Genomic DNA, 6,638 nt, shown 5'->3' on the forward strand with positions numbered 1-6,638 from the left:
AGTATTACTTTCTGAACACAGCAAATTGTCAGCAGCTACTTTGCTGGATCAAATGGTCACCAACCAATCTGTTGGTTGGTAGACAGCGCTCTGACGGAAGCGTTGGGCAAGTTTTCGAAGTCTCATTCGGAAATCTACTGCTAATGGTTCGAAGTGCCACCCCCATTCCTGCTGCAGAGCTTCTGCGGCGTTTCGCCGAGGACAACGCCTTAGTCCACGACGATGTCGCCCACAACGAAGTGCGAGGCAGCGACGAGGACGACAACGACGCGTGCACCGAGTCTGACCCATCACTCTTGGATCGCTATATCGAGCGCGGTGGGTCAGACGCTTTGGTCACACTGACCAACTTCACTCTCACGGAGTTTCATCTGATGTGGGCTCATGTCGAGCCTGAGCTCACGAGTCGCTGGGTTTCCGGGCGCGGACGCAAATCCGTCACCACCCCGAACGATGCTTTCATGGTGCTGATCTGCGTTCTCAAGCACTACGGTACGTGGCAGAAGCACGCCATGGACTTCGGGTCGAGACTCCCACGTTCGAGAAAATGATGCATCGTGTGCTGGAAATTGTGACGCCAGTTCTTAGCGAGGCTTTTATCCGTCCACCATCGATCGCCAACCAGCGTGCCAACAGTGCCACCTTTTGAAACTACTTCTACGCCTTATACACCACCGACGTGAAGTTTCAGCGAGGCCAAACATTACTTTTCCAATAAACACAAGTTGCACGGCTTTAAGGTTGAAGCTTCTGTGGCTTTTCCTGGCCGTGTAGTGTTTTTGACCAATCACACGCCCGGATCAGTCTCTGACATCACCATTATGACCAATCACATGACCGATCATCAGCGTCTGGTCAAGAAGAGCAATCAAGAGCTGCTCATTGAAGACAATGGCGAAGGCTCCGAGCTGTACCAAGAAGCGTGGGCGATACTCGCTGACAAAGGGTATCAAGGCGGTGCTACAATGCTGCAAGTGGTCCACCCTAAGAAAAAGTCACGCAACGGCGAGCTGACGTCGGATGAGCTCGCTCGCAATGATCGGGCCTCGTCGGACAGAGTGCTAGTGGAGAACTTTTTCGGGCGCGTGTGCCTCCTGTGGAAAATCATGCACAGCACGTTCAAGTGGAGCAAGTCGTCGTTTGACTCGTTTGCTCGAACGTGCTTTACGTTAGCAAACTTCCACACTGACACCAACCCACTACGGGCTGACGATGGCCGATTCTACCGGTCCGTGATGGGCCGATACGCCTCGAAGGTGGAGCGAGAGCGCTTAAGACGTGCATCCATCCAGCGACGTTATCGTCGTCGCCGTGACGCACGCTTGGCTGCTGACCAAAACATCCAAACGAGGCTGTCGTTCTCGCCAGCGAACTCGCAGAAGGATTTTGAGGAGACTTAGTGAGACAGTAAGCGAAGCGAACTAATTTGTGACACATTTTAATCGCAAATATACTGATGACTGAACAATACCTATCCATCAGAGCTCGCCATCGATGAGCTGATGGTTCAATACCTACTGCTCAAAAAGACAAGCTAATCATAATAGACTCGATCTATTGCGAACCAGAGCAGTGATTTAGTGAAATATCCACCACTTGGCTTTGTTACCTAATGTATACTTCTGCGTGTTGTACGACACACATTTATCTTGGCGAACTTTACGTACTTCATTTCGGAAGCACTACCAGGAATAGATTATATGTCGGAAGGAATAGAGCTTGCTTCCTAGATCATTTTCTTGAGACGATGAGCATGTAATAAATACTACATAGACATATTCCTGGAATGCTACGGTCAAGTAGTACGAACACTCTCTAGTTTGTCAGCGAAATGTACAAGAACGGACCTAAAAACGGCATCATGACTGTTGCACTGTCCCAAAATGTTTAAATAATGGAATCTTTCACGTACTGTGAGCTTAGTGCTGAATCGTCCACGCGGCATAGTAGGCACTAATAAAAGCAAGAAAAATAATGAGGACGATAAAAGCTTAGGACAGAAATATTCCGATGTTGCCTCCCGCGTGTACACCCAACTCTTAGCACGACCGCTAAGGTTGGAGAGTGCAAAAGCAACACGAAGCTGATCGGTCGAGATCAGAGCCGCGTCCATCGCGAGCTCTACTTCTCGAACCCAGAAGTGAAGGTTCTCCCCTTCCTTCCCTTCATACGGCTTAACCTTCAGCCGTATTGGCTTCGGGTGAGGCGGATTTGCTTCCGCCGCCGGAGCCTGCAGGTTTTCCCGCACATGCGCGATGAGGCCCTGCTCGTACGCGTCGAACGCATTGACGCGCTCGAGCTGCTCAGCCGGTGTTGACACCACCAGGCTCTGCAGGGCCTCCATCCCGAAGATGCCAGCCATCTCCCGAACCGATTCGAACTGAGAGTCGTTCATATGGGAGAAGTCGTTCCTATCCATGGCAACGAACTTCAGAGGGGTTCAGGTAGCCTAACCGCGTTGGCGTGGATTGACTACGAGTGCTACCAAGTGTGACGGGATCATACAGCACCTTGCGCCAGAGGAAGTTGGTTTCCGAAAGTATACAAACTCTCAGTGAACGGCAGCTCACAGGTCCCTTTTTACCTAAAGGGAGCGAGGTGACCAATTTAAGGTAGGTTGTAAACTGAGTATATTTATAGGTAGGCTAAGGGCGTGGTCGCGTGCCCTCTCCACCTGGAGAATGCCCCACCTGGAGAAAATTTCAAGTGATCTGATTGGCCAATTGAACCCCCTCTCGACAAGACAACAGGAGAGGATCTTCTCCACATAAAATAGGTGGAGAGAGCTGGAGAACTCAGTCAGTGCAGCATGGACAGCGAAGAAGCCCTTCTTCTTCTCTCAGGACTCGTTGCGACCGTAGCCGCCTTGGCTGCTTGCAGTCGTGAAGGTAGTGAGCACCAGCAGAGACGCACAGTCACTGTTCTGCACTTCGAAGCTGTGCTGGAAGATGCAGCCTGTGAAGAATGGTTTTCTACGAATCTTCGGTGTTCAAGGGCGTCTTTCCTAGCTATAGCAGAGCAATTGAGGCTGCGGGGTGTCTTGTTCGCAGGTTGCGTAGCAAAGCAACATTCCTACGAGAAGAAAATTGCCGCGGCTCTCTATTTCTTTGCATCGCCTGGTGATTACCGAGAAGTAGTTGCAGCAATGGGCATGAACAAGAGCTACGTAATGGATATCGTAGATGAGGTGTGTCGTGTGCTATTTTTATCGGCCTGTGATGCAGTGTCATTTCCTAGGGATCATCAAGGTTGGGAGGATCTCCAAGCAGGTTTCGCAGCACGGCGCGGATACCCTGGTGTTGTTGGTGCAGTCGACGGATCGCTGTTAGCTATTGATCGCCCGGAAGACTACGATGGGTTTTATTGTCGAAAAGGTTGTCATGCTTTAAACATTTAAGCAATAGTGTCAGCTACCAGCATGTTCATGAGCGTGGAGATTCGACCAGGTTCATGGTCTGATAGTAAGTCGTGGAAACACAGTATTATTGGGCGACGTGCAACTTCAATAATTCCTGCTGGCACTGACTTTATTGGTGACTCTGGTTACGCGCTGCTCCCTCATCTGATGGTTCCAGATGCGGAACGCGAGGAAGGTGGGGAGCTAAATGCTTTGCAGCGTCGCTACAATTTTCTCCACTCGAGCACACGAATGGCTGTTGAGTGTACATTTGGGCTTTGGAAAGGACGTTTCCGTGTCTTGCAGACTGTGATGGATGAGAAGACCATCGTGAAGACGAAGCGAGTGGTTATGGCAACTATTGTTCTTCACAATTGAATGCTAGCATTACGGGACACCACACGAATTACACCTTATGTTGAGAGCACTGAATATGAAGCGAGTGAAATTGACGACCACTCCGCGAGTACTACCATGCTTCGTAAAATTGGAAAGCAAAAACGTGATGGAATCGCAAGTATAATTTGTTAAACGCAGTTAGTTTTCAGGAGCTGAATTGTTGTTCGGGTTTTGTTGCTCTTGGTTCGCACTCTTCTCACTGACCAGACGAACCAATTGAACAAGCATGTTTGTTTGGGTTTGAACGCTCTGACTCAGATCGTGCAACGATTGCAAGATAGCTTGGTTTGAGTCTGCAACAGGCGTTGCAGCAGTTGACCTTGAAGCATACCCTCTGCTAGTGTCAACGTTTTGTGGCGTTTTTGAGGCCGTGCGACTCGCCAGCCTTGACGTCGATCGCTTGATGATGCTTCCCTACGGTCATGCTGTTCACTTTCTTCGTCTTCTTCTTGTCCATCGGAATCGCAACTGTCATTTCCTGCATTTTCAAAAACCTCTGCATCGTTCCCATTATCATATGAGCAGTGATGCCGCCTGTTCGTTGCTAGTCCGGCGTCACTAGAAAAGAATGCCTCGCTTTGCATGCCCATCATATTTATCAACACGTCGCACATGGTGTCATAGCAGGGAGGCTCTCGTAATGGGATCTCCGTCCTGTTGCCAGTGTCGCGCTGAGCAACACGATACTCAGTATACTGCTTCTGCATGTATTTAACCTTTGCAAAGTACAACGAGCAATACCAAGTTAGCTTAAGTACACGAAGTGAAGTATAGTTAGTCAGCACATCGATGTGAATTACCTTTGATTTACACTGCTTCGGGTTTACCACCAACCCCCCCCAGCTTAGATACTTCTGCGGCCAGCATGATCCACGCAGCCTTGAGCTGCGACGAATTTCTTGTGCCTTGAAATCGGTGCTTCATAGCTCGGAAGCGCACTTTTTGAAAGCACCTCAGCTGCACGTACAGTCCACGAGAACGGCTCTTCACTAGCCCTTGCTGTAGATTCTGGCAGCTGCACTTGTGTCGATTGTATCGACGGGTTTCGCGCTACACTACCATCCACACTTGAGATACGGTTATGCTGCTCCAAAGGTGTAACGGGGTACGTAGCCCTAAGTGTACCCTGGTTACATGAAGTGTGACACTTCACACTTCAGGAGTATGACACGTCATACTCCGGGACATTTGGTACAAAGTACCAAGGTCGCTCAAAGCCAACCATTGGTCAACGACATTGCATTTCTATAGGTAACTTATAGTTTGTATTAAACCCAAAATTAACCTACCTATAAATATACTCCGTTTACAATCTACCGTATTTAGGTCACGTCACTCTCTTTTAAATAAAGAGGGGACCTGTGAACTGCCGTTCACTGAGAGTTTGTATACTCTCGGAAGATAACTTCCTCTAGCGCAAGGTGCTGTGTGACCCCGTCACACCTGGTAGCACTCGTAGCCAATCCACGCCACCGCGGGTAGACTACCTGAACCTCTCCGAAGTTTGTTGCCATGGATAGGAACGACTTCTCCCATATGAACGACTCTCAGTTCGAGTCGGTTCGGAAGATGGCTGGCATCTTCGGGATGGAGGCCCTGCAGAGCCTGGTGGTGTCAACACCGGCTGAGCAGCTCGAGCGCGTCAATGCGTTCGACGCGTACGAGCAGGGCCTCATCGCGCATGTGCGGGAAAACCTGCAGGCTCCGGCGGCGGAAGCAAATCCGCCTCACCCGAAGCCAATACGGCTGAAGGTTAAGCCGTATGAAGGGAAGGAAGGGGAGAACCTTCACTTCTGGGTCCGAGAAGTAGAGCTCGCGATGGACGCGGCTCTGATCTCGACCGAGCAACTGCGTGTTGCTTTTGCACTCTCCAACGTTAGCGACCGTGCTAAGAGTTGGGTGTACACACGGGAAGCAACATCCCCTGGATGTTTCACATCCTGGGCTCAGCTGTGTGAACAGCTCCGAGCCGCGTTCCTCCCGGCGAACTGCGAGTACCGCCAGCGTTCGCGCTTCCTCTCGTGTAAACAAGGGAGGCGCGAACAGCACGAGTATGTGCAAGAGATACGGGAGCTCACGGCGTCTCTAGTGGGAAACCCACTCAACGAACACATCAAGATGACTGTGTTATGGACGGCCTTCGAGTGGGCCCCGCACGCACCCAGCTGTTCGGGGTGCAGTCAAGCACCCTTGAAGAGGCGATTCAAGTGGCTCTTCAAGAAGAGTACAGCCATCACCAGGCGCGTACGCCGGCCTCAGCATGGCCTGGGAGCTTTTTGTCGGCTCCCGGTCGAACAAGCCCCAACGGACCAGTTCCCATGGAACTCGGGTCCGCCGAACAGCGTGACATCCGCTGCTTCGGCTGCGGGAAGATGGGCCACTTCAAGCGCGACTGTCCCGCGGAAAGACTCCACAGACGGTCCTTCCCCAAGCCCGTCCTCAAGGGTCGCTGGCAGAAGCCAGGATCCCGGGGACAGGGGAACGCCGGGAACCAGTAGGGGCGGGGCGCCCTACTAGGGAAGAACTAAGTCTTCGTGATGGGTGCGCGGGTGGCGCGTACCACGGGGACTTAGCCCCTGGGAGTCTTCGCACTCTCGAACCGGCGAAGAGCAGCGGCGGGTTGCTCGTAGTACACGGATGTGTACGGGGATACGATCATCCCTTTAGAATCTTGATCGATTCTGGGGCGTCAAAGAATTTCGCACGCCGCCAGACGGTTGCTCGCAACAGCAACAAGTTGTCCGACGCTTTGAGAGAAAGCAAGGGTAACGGGACGGTGTCAGTGCGACTGGCCGACGGGAAGGTCGTCACTGCCCCCAACGTCCAAGTAGATCTGGCCGTG

Source organism: Phytophthora infestans, genomic scaffold, assembly GCF_000142945.1.
Source record: "Phytophthora infestans T30-4 supercont1.62 genomic scaffold, whole genome shotgun sequence".
Lineage (NCBI taxonomy): Eukaryota > Oomycota > Peronosporomycetes > Peronosporales > Peronosporaceae > Phytophthora > Phytophthora infestans.